Genomic DNA, 25,249 nt, shown 5'->3' with positions numbered 1-25,249 from the left:
AAAGATCAAATCCAAAAATGGTGGAACATAAGGATAGATGGTACTGATATGTATAGACTAACTTAAACGTTACATAATTTAAGAAGAAATGTTAATGGTTGGGCTAAGAGTTCCTTTGGGGCTTTGTTCAAAATCAAAGGTGAAGTGGAGAAAAAACTTTAAAGGTTACAAGAGGAGATTGTTGAGGGTAATAATTTGGAAGATGCTATTCAGAAAGAGGAAGAGTATAGAGAAAAAATGGAAGGACATCATTTTGAGGGAGGAAATTTTTTGGAAGCAAAGATCAAGGGTTCAATGATTAAGTGAGGGTGACAGGAACACCACCTTTCTCCATAGGTCAACTTCCAATCATAAAAGAAGAAACACAATCAACAAGTTGGAAGGTGAAGGGGGAAGAGTATATAAGGACTAGGAGGAGATGGGAAGAATTACAGTGGACTATTTTAGCAGGGCTTATAAAAAAGATAATAGTATGGGAAATCAGATTATCAAAAGAAGTTTGATAAATATGATCCCATAGGTGCTTGGAGAAGTGGAAAATAATAACATTCTAGGAAACATCTTGGAGGAGGAAGTGAAAAGAGCTGTGTTTTCTATGAAAGCCTACAAGGCCCCAGGACCCGATGGTTTCCCCCTAGCATTTTTCTAGCAATTCTGTGAGGTTGTTAAAGGTGAGTTGATTTGGGCTACCAAAGACTTCTTCAAGATGGGGAAGATGCTAAAGAGGATAAATAAGACTTTGATTACTTTGGTCTCTAAAACTCTGACACCTACGAGTCTCCTAGATTTTAGGCCTATAAGCCTTTGTAACACAATGTATAAGATTTTTGCAAAAGTTTTGGTCAATAGGATTAAGCCCTTCCTTGAGCATTATAGGAACACCACAAAAGGGATTCATGCATAGAAGACAAATTCTAGATGCTATGAAAACTACTCATGAGATCATACATTTAATGGAGAGAAATAAAAGACCTGGTGTGGCCTTCAAGATGGATATCTCGAAGGCATATGACAAAGTAAAGTGAGGATTCCTTTATGATGTGCTTGAAAGAGTGGGATTCGATGGTAAAGTCATTAACCTTATTAGGATGATGGTGGGTATGGTTCAGTATGTGGTCCTTCTTAATGGCTCTCCTTGGGGTAATTTTAAACTGGAGAGAGGATTAAGACAAGGGGACTCGCTATCTCCCTACTTCTTTATTATGGTGGCTGAAGTGTTGGGGAGATCATTTTCCAAATTTGTTAATACAGGATATGTTAAAAGAATTAAACCTACTACTATTGCAAATACTAAAGTGTTACAAAAATTTGTGGATGACATATTTCTATTTGGAGAATCCTCTATTATGGAAGTTGAGGTATGGAAGAGTACCCTTTGAAATTATGAAGATAGTTTAGGTTAGCAAATAAATTACTCTAAAAGTAAGCTCTATTTTTTTAACACTGATGCTTTTATGCAAAGGAAGATTATAAATATTTTAGGTTCTCAGTCAGCCAACCTCCCGAGTACTTATCTTGGCCTTCCATTAACCACTAAGGAGATGACCAATAATTTTTGGAATACCATTGTTGAAAGAATCCAAAAGAAGCTGGTAGGATGGAAAGGGAAAATTCTAAGCAATGCTGGTAAACTTTAATTACTCTCTATGGCTCTCTAGGGCATCCCAATCTACTTTCTCTCCCTTTTTAAAATAAACCAAAACATGGCAGACAGAATTGAGAGAATATAGAGGAATTTCCTTTGGTTAGGAATGAAGAAAAAGAACAAATTAAGTCTGGTCAACTGGGAGGATGTCTATAAACCAAAGGAGGGGGGATTGGGAGTGAGAAGACTTCGTGATCTGAATAAAGCTCTCCTTATGAAAATTGGATGGAGACTGGGAGAAGACAATATAGATTGGAGCAATATCATGAAAGCTAAGTATCTATCAAACTCCCTTTTCACTCATAATCTCTTTAATAATGATCTCTTGGGAGGTTCCAAAATATGGATGAATATTGTTAAGAGCAAAGGATTACTGAGGGAAGGGGCAAGATGGATTATGGGAAATGGACATAGCATCAGGTTCTAGGAGGATAATTGGATGGGGGGGAAACCACTAGTTCACAACAAATTTAAAAGACTAATGGAGAATTTGAAGGAGGAAATGAGGTTGAGAGTGGCAGATTATATTGACCTGGGAAGGAAATGGACGAAATTGTAAAATGATATGTATTTGCAAGAGGATATTCAACTTCTTAAAGAATTGGAAGAGTTGATAGAAGCACAATGACTCCCAATTCTACCTCAGGAGGATAAAGTGGTATGGGATTTAACTCTTAGTGGCAATTTTATTGTCAAACTAGCTTATAAACATCTCTTGAGTAAGGACTTTCGTCCCCCAATATGGGGTAAAGTTTGGATTAGTAATCTCCTTCCAAAAATCAATTTTTTTTGGTGGACTATTCAACATGGTAAAATACTAACATTAGACAACCTGAAAAAATGTGTTTCTTTATCACAAACAGATGCTATCTTTGCAAAGAAAAAGAGGAGAATATCTCCCCCCTATTCCTAGATTGCCCATATACTCTAAAGGCCTAGGCACTAGTTTGGGAGAAATTTGGACTTTGTTGGGTGTTGAAGGATAACTTATGTCAATTTGTGAAAAATTGGGATTGTCCCTTCTATCACCCTAAGCTGGTATTCCTATGGAGAATTGTCTCACCATATATTTGCTGGCATATATGGAAAGAAAGAAATAATAGAATCTTTTGGGAGGAGGAAAAACTTGAGGAGGTATTAATGGGAACTATGGAAAAATTGCTAAAGGAAAATATAAGGATTGCTAAATGTAAGATACCAAGGGAAGAATCAAGCAGGAAAGAGTGCCAAATAGTAGAAAGATGGGGTATTCAAGGGAATTTTAACCTTTTTGAGAACTCTAAGGTTTTAAAGAGGTAGCAAACAAAATGGAATCTACTAACTTTAATGCAACTTAGACTAAATTTTGATGGTGCTACAAAAGGGGGCATAGGTGCAGTGGGGGGTTGCTGAGGAATGAAAATGGTGATCAATGTGCTACTAGTATATTCTGGGAGCATTGGTGGAGGAAGTAATAATTTGGTTGAAGTGATGGCTCTGCTTTGGGGACTACAATTGATTAGTGAAATGCAAATAAAGGAAATAACTATAGAAGGTGACTCTAAATTAATAGTTGATTTGGCAAAGGGAGTTTCCAAGCCAGGTTGGAATATCCAATATATCATCATAGATATCAGACATATTATAAATGGGATGGAGAAAGTCCAGTTGCAACACATATATAGAGAAGGTAATAAGGTGGCAAATGTTGCTACTGCCATGGGGTTTAAATTAAAGAAAATGACATGTTGGAGGGGCATGGATAGCCTAAAGGAGGAAATTAAGGCCTTGATTTACAAGAAAAGGGGGGGAGAGAAAAAGTTAAGTATGGCTAGGAAAATAAAGACCAGTGCCAATTTTGGCAATATCATATCTAGGAAGGCAAAAATTACTAAATTTAATACTAAGTTTAAGGAAAGGATGATGAGACATCGTTGATCAAATAATAATAAAGGGATGTAAACTAAGGTTGAGTTATTTCACCATTATGGTAACATAATGTGAAATTTAAATTATTTCTTTTTTGAAAGTACGAATAATATCATTACTAAGGTTGTCAGAGATTTTAGGGATGGTAGAATAATGATGCTAAGTACACACAAATCTCGTAATGAAATTGAATGGGATTTCAAAGTGTCCCAAAAATTGGCTTGTGAGACATTTAAAAATCCTATAGATGTTATTTGTATCATTGTTGTGTTGTTGGGGATTAATATTCACAGGAAGCTCGATAGCAAGAAGGTTCAAATGCAAATTATTGAGGTTGGTGGTTTGGAAATTAGCGGGGAAGAAATGGGTGGAGACTTGAATCGATTGGAGCCAACAAAGATTGAAAATTTTAAAGATAGGATGGCAACTTGGTTCCTGCTAAAAGAGAGGGGATTTCTTCCTTATATGCAGTTGATGGTGGGGTATGATAAAAATTGTACCCTCTAGTTCATGAATGGGTGGAACGATCATAAGATAACCATAAATGGTATTATTCCAAGTTAATGAGGAAGTAGTTACAATGGGCACTGGGTTGTCCATGAAGGGGAAAAAATGGAGGAAGGTTACAAAAATGGTGGACAAGGCTAGCATGATTAGTTTTTTTGTAGAAGATGAAGAACCTATGCGCTACAGGGGAGGGTTCTAGAGGGATAAGCTTCTAGCTCCATGGGATGATGTCTGTTTGGTGATAATGAGATACCTCACGCTTGAAGAAAGGTTTGGAGTTTATTACTACTATCACTTCCCCCTTCTGAACCATTTTAGAAATAGAGATTTCATTTCTATTTCATTTTTTCTATTACATTCTTTGGAGGATATGGTTGATGTTAGGGAAAAGAGGAATAAGGGTTAGAATTTTACCATTATTCACTAGGGCCTAATTTTTAGACTTTACCAGTTCCATCTTGCCCTTTGCCCCCTAGGATTGTTGTGGTTGATAGCCAACACCACCACCAAAATTTCCCTCCTAGTACCAGCACTGGAACCAAAATCGACACCCCACGCCCCTCCCCTAGTAGAGATAATAAGAAAAAGAAAAACCTAGAATTGGTTATTGAACAAAAGGGTGGTAAAAAAAATCAAGGTTGAAAAACTAGTGGAGGTGGAAATTGAGGATTCAGAAGAGGAAGGAGATGGTAAGGATAGGAGAAGGTCGGGAAGGATTACAAAAATCTAGGCAAGATTTAAGCAAGAGTCTAATAGATTTAAGGTTGAAGAGGTGAAGGAGGAAAGTTTCGAGAACAATGAAAGGGAGTTGGAGGAGGAGAAACACTCTGACTCCAAGAGAGAAAAGGGGAAGAGGAGAAAAGAAAAAGTGAAAATTCTATTGATAATACTTAGATGTCTGCTAGTAATACCCAAGGGTCTACTGGAAATGTCATTACCACTGACACTACATATGTGTCAGTCAGCTTTACCCTGTAGTCTATTACCTTCTATGAGGCTAGCAGTAAAGTGAACACCTCCCCTATAACTATTTCCTCTCCGGCAAAGGAAAAGCCTAATGTTTGTACTAACCTGAAGATTTTGTAGGATGAAAACTAGGTGGCAAAGACTAATGAAGGGGTTACGAAGGTTGAAAAAGAAAGCAAGGAGAAGGAGAAGGAAAGGAAAGAAATGACTGCACAATTGGAAAAAAGGATCAAAATTTAGAGGAGGGGTTCTACTCCTCTAAATTTGCACTAAAGGTCACTCATGTTGCGGCTACCACCCTCCAGCTGCTGGCTCAGGAGAAGGATGACACAAGGATGGACATGGAGGAGAACAAACTCCTCTATAAATTCCTAGCTGAGGATTGGGCTCGTGTTCTTCTGGCTGGGAAAGGAAAGGAAAAAAATGAAAAATAATATGGTTGTTTCTGGAGAATCTTTTGATCCTAGTTGTCCTTAGTTTTTCACTGCTACCTAGTTTGCTGGTCTACAGCTGTTATTCAGACTTGGGCTAGCCTGTTTATGCCAGCAGTTTTATATTCTGAACTTAATTAGTATGTTTAGTACTATAGCTTTCTACAATAGAATAGATGTTATTGTAAATCGTAGTGTGTTGTTTCTGGGTTGGGTTGGCTTACTTTTTCCAAAAGTTAATACTTTGAACAATCGTAATATGATTAGAAATATAGCTGTAAAGTTAGATTAGTTTTCTGCTTGCTGGAAATCTCTGGGTTGTTTAGTGTAGCTCTCTATTGCTATGATACATTCTGTTGGTTTTTGCTGGTTGTGTGCTGGTTACCACTTTTTGTATGTAAGGGCCAATCCCCTTGTTTTGATCGCTTTTTATTTCGAAAACAAATTCTACCGTTAAAATGCTTCATGTGAATGATGACAACAACAAATTTAAAGAGCTCTTGTTTTAATTTTTATATCTTATATACTATCATTTAATTTTTGTTTTAAGTTGTATATTTCATCTATTCACACAAATGTTTTTGAAATATCTATTCTGCTCTAGTGTAAGTTCCATGTTTTTTTCCTAAGTCTTCTGCTCTGCATTCAAATGCTCAAATTCCACGGTTGGATGAAAGTTTGCAACGCGGGTTGCGCTTACAAATATAGAGCTTTTTTTTCCAGCAGAACTATTTGTGTTCATCATCTCTGTAACAAGAATGATTTGGAAAGCCTTCATTCTTCTGATGTTTGTGTACTCTTTTCAGGTGACCAATGCTGAATGCCCAATCAATCTCGACTATGTCACTAAAATATCGCGGGATTCATCATTTTTGACTCACAATGCAGTCACTTACAATTGTCTGATTGATGCCCATTGCAATAATGGTGAAATAGACAAGGCTTTGAAGTATTTTTCTGATGTTGTAGCCTACAATACATTGATTGCTTGTTTTTGCAAGGAAAACAAACTTGACATAGCTTGAGATGAGAAGGAAGGATTTAGTTCCTGATGTTTTCACATATAATATATTATCGGACACCTTCTGCAAAAGACATGACAGTGAAAAAACTTTTTGGGTTTTGGAACAAATGAAAAAAGAAGGTTGTGCTCCAACTGATGTAACCGTCTGGACACTTGGCTGGCTGATTAAAGTTCGTAAAACGAAAAAGTTTACATTCCTTTCACAAATTGAAGTGGAAAAGATAAGAGACTTTGTAAATGATGATTCTTTTATTTTTTTGTAAGGCAGCATAGTGCTTATGCCTTGACGATGAGCACCAACCACATCAAAAATGTTCTTGAATATTTATTCTTCCTACAGTAGAAATTGATATTATACATCGATTTTAGTCTAAAATATGTATACCGTGCAAGGATAGGACAGTTCCTGCTATAATCAATAGCAAATAATTTCAAAATGATACTTCAAAAAATTGTCAACAATTTTATTGTTTAGGTAAGATAGCTGTAAAAGTGTTTGTCATATTGAGCTCATTATTTTCCTGATAACTGAGGTAACTGATCAGAATTCAAATGAGGGTTCCAACAATCTGTAACTTTCAATTATTTATAAACATTTTTCTTCAGATTGGTAATTTTTTTAATGACAATTCTGCAGATTAAAATGAATTCTAACAAGAACCGTACTTTGGTGGGGTAAAGAGGGCATTTACACTTGGTTTCTGCATATTCTCTATTCTCTTCATGTGCAACTACTGTAAAAACATACAATCTTTTCTTTGTAATTTCTACACTAGTTACAGAAGGTGTTATTACTATACATACATTTTTTTCCGTCTCAACAATAAAATCAAATCTTTCACAATTTTTGCTTTTTCATTTACTTTGTCTCATTCCATTGACCATACACACATAGACACATATATTTGCACTCCTTCAACTCATCAAATCCATACACACAAACTCTACATTTTTTTCAAATACATGCATTCACTTCAAAAAACAATCTTCCACACAGCCATTCAACACAAGTATGTATGCCCTAGGTCAAAGCATTCAATTCCCTAGATCAGAAACACCCTTAGTCATATGTTTTTCAGATTTCTCATCAAGCCATGAATTGATTTGAACTCATAACAAGAAAAGACTTCAGATTTGTATTCCAATTAGATTTCATTGGCCATCGATCCTTGAGCTACTTGGTTGCCTTGGATAGAAATCTCTTCTCAACTACACCATAGGGTCTCTGGTAGCCACTGACCATATTAGTCACTATTGGATTTTTTACCCTTTGAGGACAGATATGTAGAAGTTGATGAAAGCCAACTTCATTGTGTGCCAAGATCACCTGCATGCAAATAACCTGTTGAAGAGAAACCAAAGGAGGAAGGAGCAAGAACTTGGAGAAACTAAATGGACTTGAGAGAAAAATATTCCAACAAAGAAAAAGGATTTACTATACAATATTCTCAATGCCAATATATTATGAAATACAATGAGAGAGTTCGAATATAAAGGTCTCAAGGAAGCTTCTAGAACAAGCTAGAAAGCCCTAGGAGATAAGCATGACAACTAAGAATACGTCCACGAAAAGTAGATTACCCTCCAAGTAGGTGAAAGCATAAGTATGACAAGGTGTTGACAACACGTACACAAACTTTTGTTTTGTCAACAAGTCAACACGTAAAGGGATGCTAACTCCTAGGTGACAACTAATGTCTAATGCATTTAACCTAAGTAAACTTAAAGTATAAATAATAACAAATAATTATTTACTCTAACAAGATACCTAATCTTTTCCGTGATGTCTCTTCATTTCTTCTTCATTTTTTGTGCTTGTTCTTTTGTGGAGACCGTTTGGTGCTCTATTTGTCTGCTATCTTCTTGGTTGTAAGCTTCCAGTCCCATAGACCCAAGTTGCAGTCTTTTGTTAGACATTAATAAAATTATCTTATCTATCTATCATATCTCAGTAGTTTGCATGGTTTTACATCCACAATATCAATCCATTCACAATAACTTTCCATGCTTTGAGCCGACTTGAATCTGCAAGCATCTATTGCTTCTCTACCCTAGTTTTTGGAGGCTTTGTAATCAGATTTTGATAGTAATTTTACTTACCATATTCTGCAATCATTAGCATTGACAATGAGCTTCTAATGACAAATCTAGATGGTATCAAACCTTCCATTTTACCTTGACAAAGACCAGTATCAAGTATCAAGTGCCCATTCTAACTTTTAAGACAAAGACGATCTCCCCTTTAACCTGCAACCTTTAAATATTTACTGTGGTCATTATATAGAGTGCACATAAGATATATGAAATTTTGTTTGCTATTTGCTATTTAATAATAACATTTCACTTCCTGTTGCTAGCAAAGCAAAGTTATAGCAAAAGTTTCTCCTCCTATAGCAACAGTGACAGGATTAAAATTATTCCATTCTATAACTTATTTACACCTTCCAATTTTTCCTTATCTATATAAAAACTAAAGGCAATATGTTATTGATTTAAATATTGCACTTATCAACATTTACTACCAACCATCATTCTGATGCATACACACAATAAGGTCTGCATATTGATGATACTTCTTCCCTGCAAGTGTATAATTAGTGTTACAGTCAACCACTTAATTTAGTCACACTTGGGCAGAATATAGATATAATTGATACCAATAACAATTCAATTCCAAAAAGCTCGCATTACCTAAATCTCTTAAAAAAAGGTTTCATGTACCCATGTATCACGTTCTTAGGACACCAACACTATGAATTAAATATATGACACCAACACACACACACTATATATATATATATATATATATATATATATAATCTAGGATATTCCTAATATGTTCTTTATATTCCTTGATCATGCTAGATGATCTTTTATTAGTCCTTTTATTTTGCTAGCTTATTTCTTCTCCTACTTGAGCCTTTGCTAGATATTTCACTTTTTGAACATTATTCTATTAGCTTACATGTTGAGTGTCAAATGATTTTCTTTAGGACGATCAAATCATAATTTTATATTAATACATTTTAGCTAACTCATCAATCTACATTGACCCACATTGTATTGGTTCCCCAATGAATAGATCATTAAATCTTAGAAGTGATCCAATTTTCATGCTTAGATGTTGTGTAAGATTTGGCCACTGAATGAGAGATGCATGCCAAACACATCTCCCCTATAATTTAGGCTTTGTAGGACCTAGAGGGGTATCCTTTTTGACAATCCAATAAATTCACTTGCATACAAAGAAGGGGATTGTATAACATATAGCGTTCTTACATAAATATGTTAAGGAAAGTGAAAATTAACAAATTATTGGATCAAATCTTAACCAATCATCATTTGCATAGAGAACACAATAAATAACTTATAAAGTGTGAAACATAAATGAAAGATTTATTAGAGTTTATAAATGTTGATTTCTTGACTCTTACAAGGATGATGCCTCATATGAACATATAAATAATCTTATAGATATCCTGAACATTGGCTGAAAGTTAACTCTAATATGTTTCTTGGACAAAATCCATCTACCAAATGTTTATTAATTATCTTTATCAAAGGAGATAATGCATACAGACATTGCAATATGCTAGTGCTCATCCTAAACTAAAACAAAATTATTTGCTACAATGAAAACACATATTATATCATTTTATTTCTCAAATTTCTTTACTTTCTTCCTATGCTCCACGAAGTTTCTGGGATGGGGATGTTTTAAGGGATGGGGACGTGTTTCCAGTATGGGTACGAGTTGAAGTCAAAATTTAGGGGACATGATCTCAGGGGATGACAATTCAAAACATAGGGATTTCCTTACACACACACACACACACACACACACACACACACACACACACACACATAGATGAAAGTCAAATATGCATATCATAACATTGATAAACTATTCACCTTAGGCATTCATATCATAGCAATAAGACAACTAGGGTCCCATGCAGACAACATTTTTAAAAAAATGATTATTTGGGGGGTATATTTCCTTTAGCTCATTGGCTTCCAAAAAGGGGATGGCCAACAATCCCCGTATCTCCACCTCTCCATTTGCATCCACAATATCAATACATTCAGAAGTCTAACTAGTATGCATGGTTTTACATCCATGATATCAATCCATTCATAAGTCTAACTATCCATGCTTTAAGCCAATATGATTTTGTCAACATTTATTGCTCCTTTTCCCTAGCTTTTTGAGGATTTGTAATCATATTTTGATAATAATTTTAGTTTGTGATATTGCTATCAAAATTTGATTGTGTAGTTTTTGAGTCAAACTCACTGACCCATGTTTCATGAGTAGTGGTTCACATGAACAAATATCTCATGAGAATGAATGGAACACTTAGCACTCATTAGATCTAGGTGATGCTCATAAAGGTGAAGCACCAAGACTTCCCAGGATGTCGCCTATCCTAGTACTACTCCATCTTGAGTGCACTTCACTACAGAGTTTCTTCCATGGTTAAACCCACTGCTCTTCTTGCAACCCCATTTGTGAAACCTTCACCAAGTGTTGTGTCTTATAAACCATTCATTAAAAGCCCCTTAAGCTCATCAATTGATAAGTAGGAGATATTTTTCCACAACAACAAATTGTGATATTTCTATTAGGATTTAATTGTATACTTTTTGAGTCAAACTCATTGACCCATGTTTCATAAGCAGTGATTCACATTAACCCATTGGTCATAAGAATGAATGGAACACTTAGCACTTTTTGGATCTAGTGAATGAAGAACTTAGTTATATCCTAATAGCAATATCACAATTTGACTTACTGTAGAAAAAAATCTCCTACCTATTAATAATTTCACTTACCATATTTTGCAATAACTGTTATTGATAATGAGCTTTTAATAGTAGGTTCCAAATGGTTGCTATCTTGGATGTTTCTTGTCATGTTCGATTGGTTGAAATTGTCCTTATCTTCATGTAACATTTGTAGATAAGTACCAAACCTTCCATTTTTCCAATCATATTCAAGTGCCCATTCTTACATTCAAGATAAAGACAAGCTCCTCTTTTTACACCTGTCATATTTGAATATTTATCGTAGTCATTATATAGAGTGCAAAAATAACATATGAAATGTTCTTTTTCCTTTTTACTATTTAATAATAACATTTTACTTCATGTTGTTGACAAAGCAAAGTTCCTATAGCATAATTTTCTACTCCTCTAGCAATGATGACATGATTAAAATTCTTCCATTCTATAACTTAGTAACATCTTCCATGTTTTTTTATTTTTATTTTTATATAAAAACATAATGAAAAATGTTATTGATTAAAGTATTGCACTTGATCAACATTTACTAACAACTATTATTTTGTTGCATATATAAATTGAGATTTTCGTATGGTTGATACTTGTTCCCTGCAAGCTCTGTCTTACACTCATCACCATGTGTATGATTACTATTACAATCATAGTCAACCACTTCATTTAGTCACACTTGGGTAGAATATAGACTTAGTTGACACCAATGACAATTCAATTCCAACAAGATCACATCACCCGAATCTTCAAAAAGTTGTTGCATGTACCCATGTACCATGTTCTTAGATTTAATATAAGACACCAACACACTTGTATGAATTTACACACACACACACACACACACACACACACACACACACACACACACACACACACACACACACACACATATATATATATATATATATATATATATATATATATATATATATATATATATATATATATATATATATATATATATATATATATATATATATATATATGTATGTATGTATGTATGTATGTATGTATGTATGTATGTGAAGTTCTAGGATAGTCCTGATCTCTTCTTTAGATTCCTTGATCATGCTAGGTGATCTCTTATTAGTCCTTTTATTTTGTTAGCTATTTTCATCTTCTTCTTGAGCCTTTTCTAGATATTTATCTTCTTGAAAATTATTCTATTAGCTTAAACATTTAGTATCAAATGATTTTCTCTAGGACCATCAATTCATAATCTTATATTAATATTTCTTTGGTGACTCAAGAATCCATGTTGGCCTACATTGTGTTGGTTCCTAAATGAATATATCTCAAAATCTTTGAAGTACTCCACTTTTCATGCTTAGATGTAGTGTAAGATTTGGCTAGTGAATAAGAGATGTATACCAAATACATCTAATGGAGGCTAGCTAGGAGAAATCCCCAAAGGAGATTTCCAAAACCAAGCAACAAAAGTAAACACATGAAAGCACAACACTAAAAGATAGATAACAACAAAATTCAATTGATTATATGCACATCTAATATAATTTGATTATAATATGCTAGGCATAAGGCCTACTCGATTGTAACCTTCTTAGTACCAAAAAAATCCAACATGTGAGCTTAAATGCTCATGATCTTAAACTCCAAATATTGTCTTATATGATCACCTCCTCTAGACATCAACTATATTACAATTTATAGCCATCAAAACACACAGGTTGGTTGAGATATTTTAAATTCAAAAATAAGGAAATGTATTACAATAGATGGGTCCTATCCCATAAGGAAAGTCAACGACTACACAAGTAAGCATATGAAGAGACACGACCTTAGAGATAGGCCCACATGGGTCCAAGAATCCGGATGTAAAGCCACAAAGATCCAAGTACACACAAACTTCACACAAGAAAATTCTCACACACTACATGAGGTGCCAATGAAGAACACACCTTGAGGAAGAATGTAAGAGAACATACCAACAACGAAATATTAAGATTCATGATCAAAGGTGTAAGATCCATGACAGGTGCACATTATTAAATTACTTATAGATCAAACAAAGAAAGAACAACATGACTATTCGCACGATCAACTAACTAGATGTAGAAAAAAATGAAATCTTCTTAGATGATCCAAGATTAACAATGAACCTAAGATGTTCCTACATCAAAACCTAGGGTAAATAGAAAACTGATGTCCACTTTAGGAAACCTATACACAATAAGAAAAATCATATTGATCCAACTTAGATATAGAAATCCATGTATTGTCTACAACTAGTTGCCACTGAACTAAATACTCAATGCAATCCTTTCCTTTATTTCTTGTAGTAACTCTATTTTCTAAGATCCCTTTAATCCCATCTATTTTCTTCTTAGGATAATCAGGTTTATCAATTAATTTATCATCAGACTCATAATAGTCATATAAGAAATGTTGAATATAAGTGAAATATCCATGTTATTGGACAACTCAACCTCAAAAGCATTACCACTATTTAACTTCCTCAAGACCTTACAAGATCCAAACTTCCTCATTTTTCAGCTTGCTATAAGTTCCAACAAAAAATCTATTATTCTTCAAATGAACTATTACTTCATCACCAACTACACAATCCTTATATCTCTTTCCCTTAATCTTCTTTATCCTTATGACTACTATGATCTAGGTTGTATTTTACCTCATCCTGCAAACTCCTCATGAAATCAATATATCCTTGTGCTTTAACACTTTTGAACTTTTCCTTCTTCATGATAAAATATTCTCCATTCAGTAACTCCTTTAGGATGTATGCCAACAACAATCTCAAATGGTGTGTCTTCTTGGTACTCATGTTCACGTAATTATTGTATGCAAGCTCTATTTGAGCCAAAACCAAATATCAATTTCTAGGTTTATTTCCAACTAAGCATCTTAACAAGTTACCCTAGAATCTATTCAAAACTTTAGTTGGTCCATTAGTTTGTGGATGAAATGTAGAACTAAATTTCAACTCAGTGTTCAAACTCTTCCAAAGTGTTTTCTAGAAATAACTAGTAAACTTAGTATCCCTATCAAAAACAATAGTTTTTGACAACCCATGAAATATCACAACTTCTTTGAAGAAAAAATCTACTATGTGTACTATATATGATGTCTTTCTACTTGGTATGAAATGGGTTATTTTTGAAAATCTATCAACAATGACAAAGATAGAATCATTACCCTCTTGAGTTCTACATAATCCAAAAAAAAAATGCATACTGATATCTTTGCAAGGTTTACAAGGAATATGCAATGGTTTGTACAATCCCACATTTTGACTTCTTCCCTTTGCAACTTAACAAATTTCTATAAATTCTCAAAAATTTATGAGCATCCTAATATATTTGTGTCCTAAAGTGTCTCTCAAAGACCAAACTTACTAGCTTATAAATTCCAAAGTATCTTGCAAGTCCACTATGCTTCACCTTTATAATGTTATCCCTCATTGATCCTCTAGGTACACACAACTAAATTCCTTTGAAAATGTCTTCCTGAATGAAATAGTCAACCCACTTGCTCTGATTGTCTATTATAGGGGTCTTACAACCTTTTCAAGGTTCTTCAAAATCAAGGCCAATTTCATACAAAGCCTTCATATCCTCAAACCCAAGTATCTCAACCTTAATCTCTATTAGCAAGTTTCTTCTTCCACTCAATGCATCAACAACTTTGTTTGACTATCTAGTCCTAAGTTACAACACAAATGTGAAATTCTACAAGTAATAAACTCATTTCATGTGTCTCTAATTCAACTTATTCTAACTATCCAAGTATTATAAAGCTTTATGACTAGTATATATTACAAATTCCTTATGCATTAAGTAAGGTCCCCATTTCTTCAAATCTTGAGAAATAGCATAGAAATATTTCTCATAAACTGAATATTTCTTCTTAGCATGATTCAACTTCTCACTATAAAAAGTAACATGTTTACCTTCTCGACTCAAAACAACTCTAATTGCATTCCCAAGGGCATCACAATCAACTTGAAAAACCTTAGTAAAATGAGAGAAAGTTAGACAAGTAATTTTGTGATCTTTTGTTTCAAAGTTTAAAATATTTTATCTTCTCCATGTGTCCATTTAAATGCCTTTTTATCACCTCTCATTATCTCTATCATCACATTAGAAAAAAAAAACTAAAATTTCTGCTAAACTTTCTCTACAAACTAGGAAATCCATGGAATTAATCTAACTTTACCAACATTCTTAGGTGTAGGCCAATCCAAAATAACCTTTACCTTTTCCAAATCCATCTTCAAACCAATATCTAAAAAAACAAAACCTAGATACACTATCTCCTCTTTCATATAACAATATTTCTTCAAGTTAATTAATATTTTTTCTTCTTTAATCTTCTTTAAAAATTGTCTTATATGCATCAAACGATCTTCTTTACTATTATTGAATATCAAAATATCATCAAGGTAAACTATCACAATCTTACCCAAGAATTTCTTCATAACCTCATCTATTAATCTCATAAAATTATTAGGTGCATTAGTTAAACCATAAGGCATAACCAACCACTCGTACAAGCCTTCATTTATCTTAAAAGTAGTATTTCATTCATCTCCATCTTTGATTCTAATCTAATGACAACCTCTCTTCAAGTGAATCTTGGTGAAATAATTTTCTCCATTTAAATAATCCATTATATCATCCATCCTAGGTATTGGGAATCTATACTTAAATGTAATTTTGTTTATAGATCTAGAATCAGTGCACATTCTCTATTCTCCATTCATCATAGGTGTCAATACTGCATAAGGACTCAAACTTTCTCTGATCAAACCTTTTTGCAATAATTCTTGGACTTGGCTATTCAATCCTTCATTCTTTGTAGTTGTCAATCTATATGGTGCTTTATTAGGGAAAATAGTGCCATTTATAAGACCCATACAATGACTAATACTCCTAACTGGTAGTAATCCATCAGGCACATTATCTAAAATAATATCATGGAATTATGACAATAGTGATTCATTGTTAGGTGTTTGCTCATTCTCATCTTTCTTTATTGTCTTTCTAGGAATCAATGGAAAACACATATTTGTCTTCCCCAAATATTTAATAAACTGATTTCCTTTAACCAAACAGATTCTAATAGTAGTACATTGACCATTCTTAGGTTTCTCTATCAAGGGTAACAAAACTTGTTTCTTTTCGTTAGCCCACATAGTATATTTTCATACTGCCAAGGTCTACCCAACAAGATGTGACAAAAATCCATAGGCATAATATCATAGAAGACTTCATCATAATATGTTCCAACCTTGAGTTTCACAAGGCATTTTTCACTTACCAACAACTTATGCTCATCCTTGATCCAAGAAATGTGATAAGGCTTAGGGTGTTTCAGTCTTTGTAACTATAACTTTGTAACCAATATTTTCGATGCCAAATTATTTGAACTTCCATTGTCAATAATTGCCTTGCAACATTTACTTATGACCTTACATATAGTCTTGAAAAGACTTTTCCTCAAAATAGGGTTGTCAACCATTTCTTCATTCCACAAGGTTCTCCTAACCATCAAATTTTCTCCTCCTTTGGGACCATTAGGTGTATTAGATGTCTCTTCCTATATCAAAGAATTTCTACCACTTCTACTTGTCTTATTGTTAGAATTCTAGGACATTTAATGGCTCTAAGACCCTCTTCTCCACACTTCAAAAAAATTCTTTTAAACAAAGTTCTATCTTCCCTCTTATTGGTACTATTATTCCTAGAGTAACCAATATAATTACCTCTAGAAAAGTTATGCCTACCTCTTTATGAACTTTCATCTTTCCATTATGATTTAACTCTGTCATGATATGCATTGTCAAATTGAGATCTACTACTTCCACCATAACATGCACCTCTTATCCTCTTAAATATACTTCCTCTTCCTCTCTCCCTTTGTTCATGTCTCTTTGCCAACTTTTCTTCTCCTTTTAGTGCAATTTGGTATGCTTCTTCCATACTATCGATTTTTACCAAACTAATATCATCTTGTGTAGAAATCCTCAAATCATCCATATATCTCACAATCTTTTCCATTTCATCATCAACTTGTCTAGATCTAATATCTAACTTGTAGAATTCTTTAGTATATTCTTTTAAAGTCACACCCTTTTGCTTCAATTTATACACTTTTCTTTAAAAAAACTAACTTGATAATCACCAGTAAAAAATTTACCTTTAAACTTACAAACCATTTTATACCAAGTCTTGATCTTTTCCTTTTCTCTATCTCTCAATTTAAAAATATTCCCACGAAAGTGATGCATACCCTTTCAACTTTGTAATTTCTATCCTCACCTTTTTGTCTACTTATGTACTCTCATACTAAAAATACTTTTCCATTTCAGAGATCCAATCCAACAGTTCATCATCATCAAGGTTTACCATAATAATTAGGAGGATTGAAATGTGGTTTATCATTTACTCTTGTCAAAGCTCTCAAGAATATTTCATCACCTTCTCCAAATTAGGGACTTGTTATGTTACCTCTTCAGCTTCATATTCACTAACATCTTTAATAGGTCTATCTCTTCTATGGGTTGTCTCAATTGCTTCAAACCTAGCTACAATTTGTCTCAACATATCCATGACAACAAGATTTGTATTTCCTCTTCCACAAACCATCTTGACAATAGTTTTAATGGAATTTGATTATAATATGCTTGACATAAGCCCTACCCAGTTGCAACCTTCTTAATACAAAAAATATATAACATGTGAATTGAATACTCAAGAGATTAACCTCCAAATCTTTCCTTCTATGATTAACCACTCTAGAAATCAACCACATTACAATTTATAGCCATCATGACACATAGATTGGTTGAGATATTACAATTCCCCAAAAAAAGGAAACATACTACAACAAATAGGTCGTACCCCATAAGGAAAGTTAGTGACCACACAAGTAACCATACAAAGAGAAGCAAGCCTAGAGATAAGTACACATGAGATCCAAGAATTCACATGTAAAGCCATGGAAGATTGCAAGCATGCACAAACTTTGCATATGAGAATTCCCACGTGTTACACAAGGTGTGAATGAAGAACATCCCTTGAGGAAGAATGTAAGAGAAAATGCCAACAAAAAAATATTAAGATCCTTGATCAAAGGTGTAAGATCCACAATGTGTCCACATTAAGAAATTGTGCACACAGGTGAAATAAAGAAAGAACAATAAGGTTGTTCACACAATTAGCTAACTGGAAACAGAAAGCAAAACAACTTCTTATTGGATGGTACAAGATTATCAACATACCCAAGATGCTCCTACATCAATATCTTCCCAATGCTTTAGAATTTGCAAGAGCTAGAGGGGTAGCCCTTTTGACAGCACCAATAGATTCTCTTGAGTAAAAGGAAGGGTATTGTATAGCAAATAGTGTTCTCACATAAGTATGTTAAGGAAAGTGAAAATTAACATAATATTGGCTTAGAGCTTAGCCAACCATTGCTTGCATAATAACACAATAAATAACTTATAAAATGTGAAACATAAATGAAATATTTATCAGAGTTTATAAATGTTGATTCCTTGTAGGATTCTCATAAAAGTCACACTTTAGGTTGCTGTGTTGTCCATGTTAGTAGTGGGCTAGCATCCCTTGCAGGATTCATGACATGGCTTAACTTCCTCTTATGGTTCTATAAGACTATTGGTTGTATCAGGCATTGATAGATCAATCTTTTGGTGCAATGACAACCCTGACCTTTCTAACAATTAGTATCAAATTTTGGTCACAGGTTCAAATCTCATAAGCCACAATCAGTGATGATGGGAGGGGGATTGTTGGTAGTGGACCAAGATCCCTCGTAGGATTTGTGACATGGATTAACTACCTCCTATGGTTCTATAAGAATATTGGTTGTATCAGGCATTGAAAGGTTGATCTTTTGGTTCAACAACCCTGGCCTTTCTCACACTCCATTACTATTTGATACTAGCATGAACACAATACCAGTGATCATTAAACCATTATTTTCTTGACTCTTACAATGGTGATGCCTCATATGAACATGCAAATATCCTAAACATTTAACTAAAAGTAAAATCTAATATATTTCTTGGACAAAAGCCAACAACTAAATGTTTATTAATTATCTTGATCAAATCAGATAATGTTCCCATTAATAGATTGTAGTATGTTGGTGCTCATCCTAAACTACAAACTGATTTATTTGCTAACAAAAGAAACACATATTATATAATGTTATTTTCAAAATTTGAAAACTACCTAAAACCTAGAAAAATACTTTAATCAAAATTACAAGTCCAAAAACCTGGAGGATACAACCCTTGCAAATGAAGAAACATTTGCACTTCAATGAGGAGAAGCTCTAAGATAAATATGAAGTTGTGATATTGCTATCAAGATTTAACTGCATTATTTTTGAGTCAAATTCATTGACCCACATTTCATGTGTAGTGCTTCACAAGAACCCATTCTAATGAGTATAGATGGAACACATAGCACTTATTGCACCTATAGTTAATTTTGATAGAGGTGAAGCATCAAGACTTCCTAAAAGATCACCCATCCTAGTATTGCTCCATCTCTAACATGTGTAACCATGGAGTTTCCTCCAACTTAAGCCCACTTTGCTTGTAATTTTGTTTGCAAAACCTTTCAAAGTGTTCTTCCTTATGAACCATTCATGATAAATCCCCTGAAGCTTATCAATTGATAAGTATGAGATATTTTCCATAGTCAAATTATGATATTACTATTAGAGTTAAATTGTGTAGTTTTTGAGTCAAACTCATTGACCCATGTTTCATAAGTAGTAGTTTGTAAGAGCTTGTCACTCATGGAAATGAATATAAGTGAGATCACAAGAAGTCCCGAAGCTCCACCTTTGTGAGAATCACCTAGATGCAATGAGTGCTAAGTACTCCATCCATTCTCATGATACATAGGTTTTTGTGAACTGGTTATGAAACATGGATCAATGTGCATGTCTTTGTTTGGGTTAATATTCAATGTAGTGCAGTGTTTGTACCTATTATGTCCTCTATTTCCTTCATTGTTTGAGCCAAAAACCCTATCTTATTAAATTGGTGCCATGAATTAAGTGTGGCCCAATGATTAATATCCTTGTTGATTACTTGTGTTGAAAAGTTTGTACTTGTAAGCTCAATTGTTTCTTCAAATACAAAAAGTATTTTCTTTACTTCTCACAATCATGATCTAACTGAAGATGTCAATGATGCAATAAGAAATCTGAGTCTTTAAGGGCTAGACATCTTCAATCTTGTTTGAGAAGTTTCATAATGATTGGAATCATAGACTATGGGAAGATGATAGTTAAATCTGATTCATAGTTTTTTTCACTTATTTAGTTTTTGGAGATCGCTTGTAACCATGCTTAGTTTTAAATCTATGCATTTTTGTGCTGCTATAATAAATGGGTGAGAGAATCTCATATAGATTGATGATATTTAGCCAATGGCTTTCTACCCATTAGAGTGAGAGAGGAAAAAAATGACAATAAATGAAAATTTTGACTGAAATAACTTTTATCGTTATCTGAAAAAACATTGTCATTACCAAAGGAACTAGGGAAAATAATGCTTTTCAATTACTAGAATTCAAAATCAATGTTCAGTAAAAAATTGTATAGGCATATTTTCACTCTACTAGGGTTTCTTACTTCATGCGATCTTTATGTTTTTTGTGTACCGCTTTTCATCTAAACTTTCCCTCTATTAGCTCCACTTATCACACTGCATTTACTACAAGAATTTTTTAGGCTAGGTTATAATGGCTCCGGCCAGCGATGGACTAGTTATTTCTAGTGTTCACGATGTTGCTTCAATCTACTATGGCACCTCCTCCAAACAAATGTCCACACAAGTTTGTCCCAAAGGTTTTTCATGAGGTAATCCTAACATTATCCTTCCTTTGCAAGAATTTGATGCTGCATGTGATTGGATAGAACAACACACCTTGATAGGTTATTTTGTGGGTAGGACCCCCTCTAAATTTATGCTCCAAGAATGGGTTAACAAGAGTTGGACTCCTCATGGAATCCGCCTTGACACTGTGCAAAACCTTACCAAAGGTTTTTTTAAAATTTCACTTCGCTAACCCCTCACAAGCAGACACTGTCTTTAATAATGGACCATGGTCTGTGCATTCTTCCTTGCTTGTTTTTCAAAAATGGTCACGAGACTTCATAGTCTCGAATGATAAAAAGCTTAGGGTTCCTGTATGGGTCAAGTTCCCAAGTTTACCTCTACCTTGTTGGCTTTTCATTGATTCCATTGCCAAAGCCCTTGGCAAAGTTATCACCAAGGAGCTTGAGAAATTCTTCAATGCTTGCTCGCAATGATGCATTTCCATAGAGGTGGATCTTTCCAAGGATCTCAAGGATTCTGTGGAAATTTAAATTGGGACTACATCCTTCTCTCAAAATGTTCTTTACTTAAACCTCCCCAACACTTGTTATAGGTTCCAGTCCGCAGAACACAAGATCAAGGACTGCCCTTTGGCTATGCCTAGGGTCAAGCCCATGCCTAAAAAGGTGCTTGCCAAATAGGCCAAAGGGAAAAAGGAAGAATGGGTCATTATTGGGTGTAAGGGCAAGGCTCCCTCAAATCCCTTTCCCCCCAAGTAGTCCTATGATGTGGTCATCATAGTTCCTGTTATCCCTACAGGAGCGTCAATTCTAGCTAGCATAGGGGTGTAAGTGGTGAACAAAGGAACAAATTCCAAAATTTCATAGTTTTCAAACCCTGGTAGCTCACAAGGGATCAAGGTAGTTGCTAGGGTTTCTACCTTGGCTAGGATGTGAACTCCTCTTGCTACCTCTTCCATAGCACCACCAGCTCTGTGATGTTCTTGCAGTCCTCCTGGACGTGAGGAGATACCAAAGGTGAAGCGTTAGGCTGTAAGTCCAAAGGGTTTTTTGTCTGACTTCAACCATGATTCTACCTTCTTGTAGAATAGCTACTCCTCTCTTGAGGATGAAGATGAAATGGAAGACTTCTCATGAACTTCCTTTCATGGAATGTTTGAGGTCTCATAGACCTCCCTAGAAAGTACTATATTTGGGATGCCCATCATAGACTTGGTAGTTTAAATTTTCTCTATCTACAAGAAGTTAAAATTTCTAGTTTCATGCTTTCTTCAGCATGCTACATAATTTGGTAGGATGGCATGATGTTTTCTTCCTAGGATGAAGCTATTCGAGGTGGTGAAGTTACTCTCCTATCACCTTGCCTTCATTTTTCTATTATTTCACGTGGCTCTAACCCCATGCATAGAGTTATTTGGCTTTTTCTTTCCATTGAAAATATTCTTTTGCAGTCATTAATGTTTATGCTTCCAATGATGTTGTGGAAAGATCCTAGATGTGAGCCTAGCTAGCTGACAACTTGCCTCCAACTACTTGGGTTATGTGTGGGGACTTTAATATGCTTGAAGTGGCCTCTGACAAAGATGGCATTCTACCCTTTTGCTGGACAATTGGGGAAAGACAAGCCTAGTATTACATGCACAATAAATTGGGCCTTTTTGATCCCAATACCAACTGCTACCAAGATAGTGGGGTTTGGCACACTTGGTCCAAATTTTGAGCTGGCTCTGACCGCATATTAAAACATCTTGATTGTGGTTTGATCACCGTGCAATATTTTTTCTCTTTTTTTGAGGATCGATATTTGCTTATCATTCCCCTATTAGATGTGACATGATCTGACCACTCCCCCATATTTTTTGTCATTTCTTGGCAAACTATTGTCCCCAAGGTTGCCTAGTCTCAGTTCTTCCTCAAAAAATCTATTCTATTGCATGCTTCCACCATCTCACACATCCAACATGTCTAGAATTTGAACCCATTCCCGCATTCCCCAAGGGGATGGATTCAATGGTGGAAATATGCCATTACTAGAACTACTCAATTCCTGCACATCTATGGGTGTCAATTGGCTATATTCAAAAAATCTTCTTATGAGGCCAACACCCTTGCCCTCAAAAAAGCCTCTGAGGCTCTCACCTTCAACCCCTTTGATGTGGATCTACAAATTCAAATTGCTAAGCTTTTCCATGACAAGCAAATTGATGACAACTATGCAGCCCAAGGAGCTCAAATCAAGGCCTATCTCCACTAGTTGGAGGTTGGCGATAAGGCCTCGAAGGAGTTCTTTCAGGCTCTCCGAGCCTGTCATACCAATTTTCAGATTAATAAGATCAAACAAGGAACAACTATTCTGTCTAGTTTCCTCGACATCCTGCAAGTATTTGTTCATCACTATGAGAACATCTTTGCTTCGCAGGGAACTTCAGTTGCTTAGGAGGAAGCTCTTAAAATGTGTAACTTTGTTACTCCAAATTGCCTAGCAGTTGAGCAACATGCTTTCTATGAGCAACTTCTTTCCCTTAGCAACCTCAAAGAGGTAGTTTACTCCATGGAAGATGACAAGTCGCCTGGGTGTGATGGATTCGCTTGTGAATTTTACAAACACCTCTAGGAGAAAATACGTCCTAATCTGCACAAAGTCTATCTCGAAGCATATCATTCTAAAAGCTTAGGAGTAATTATAAATAAAGGGAATATAAAATTCATACCTAAAGCTAGTGATCTTGAGGACATATGCAATTAGAGGCCCATTACCCTTCTGGATGTGTCTTATAATATCATTGCCAAGGTGCTCTCTCTTAAAATCAGGCACATGTTGCCTTTAGTTGTGTGGCCTGAGCAAACTGGCTTCATCAAGTCTAGATATATTCTTGACAATATCATTGCTATCTGGGAAGGTATGGAATGGGCTTGAAAGTCCAAGCAATAGGCTATCTTTTTAAAGATAGATTTTACTAAAGACTATGATTGCATTGAATGGCCCTTTATCTTGGCTATGCTTCAAGCTCTAGGTTTTGGTCCCAATTTCCTTCAATCTATGGAGATGCTCTTTGGTGATGCTAATGCTTGCATTACCATCAATAATTCATAATCTAAGACTTTTGGACTTTTTTGTTCAATTAAGCAAGGTTGCCCTTTAGCTCCAGCACTTTATTTCCTTATTGCTGAAATTTTTCACTATTTGCTAGCTAATTCTGTGTCTTTAGAGCTGGTTCGTGGCATCTCCTTGCCTAAATATTGCTCCCAAATAGTCAATGGCCATTTTGCTGATGATTCCTTTCTTACTCTTCTTGAGGATGAAGAAAACATCCAAAATGCTTTAAATTGTTTGGACACCTTTTGTCAAGCCTCTACCTCTGCCATTCAATGGCATAAAATGCTCTGTTACCATCTGTCATTCTTGCTAACTCCACCTTGGCTCAGCCAGTTTCAGTGGAAATGGGTTACTCATGAGGAAATCTTTCACTTTCTTGGCATTCCCTTTGCCTTCTAGGCTTCTCTTGTGGAGCTTTGGAATGTTGTGCTTGCCAAGATTAGCAAAAAACTTGAATATTGGATCACCAAGCCACTTTCTCTTGCTGGTAAATTTTAGATTTTTTCAAATATTCTAGTAGGCACTCATGTGTACTACTCTTCTTGTTGGGCTCCCTCCAAAGCTTCCTATCTTAAGCTGGAACATTTGCTCTGAGATTTTCTTAGGGCTTCTGGTTCTAATCAACATGATTTTCACAGAGTTGCTTGGGATTTTTTTTGTCTCCCAAGAGAGTCTGGTAGTATTGGCCTGCTTTCCACTCAGAAATAGGGCCTTGCTCTCTATGCAAAATGGATTATCTGAGCTATTTCTAGAGATGAAGCCCGAAAGATTCTGGTTTGGCATTGTATTTCTTCCAGCTTCCTTGTTAACAGGCCTGTATGGAAGGGGATTGGTTTTCAAACCCTTCTCATCATGCGTGAAACCATAGCCATACAAGGCTTCTTTGTTATTAAGAGCATCTGGAAAGCTTGGGAAGCTATTAAGCCTTGGCTTCGTTGGGTTGGAGATGAGTTTCACAATGGGCTCTCCTTGAATCAATAGAACATTTGGTGGTCTCCCCTATTTTTTGTTCC

Source organism: Cupressus sempervirens, chromosome 2, assembly GCF_028749045.1.
Source record: "Cupressus sempervirens isolate cs-2001-9-10 chromosome 2, ASM2874904v1, whole genome shotgun sequence".
NCBI lineage: Eukaryota > Viridiplantae > Streptophyta > Pinopsida > Cupressales > Cupressaceae > Cupressus > Cupressus sempervirens.
The sequence above is the reverse complement of the archived record's forward strand: the minus strand, read 5'-3'. Positions refer to the sequence as shown.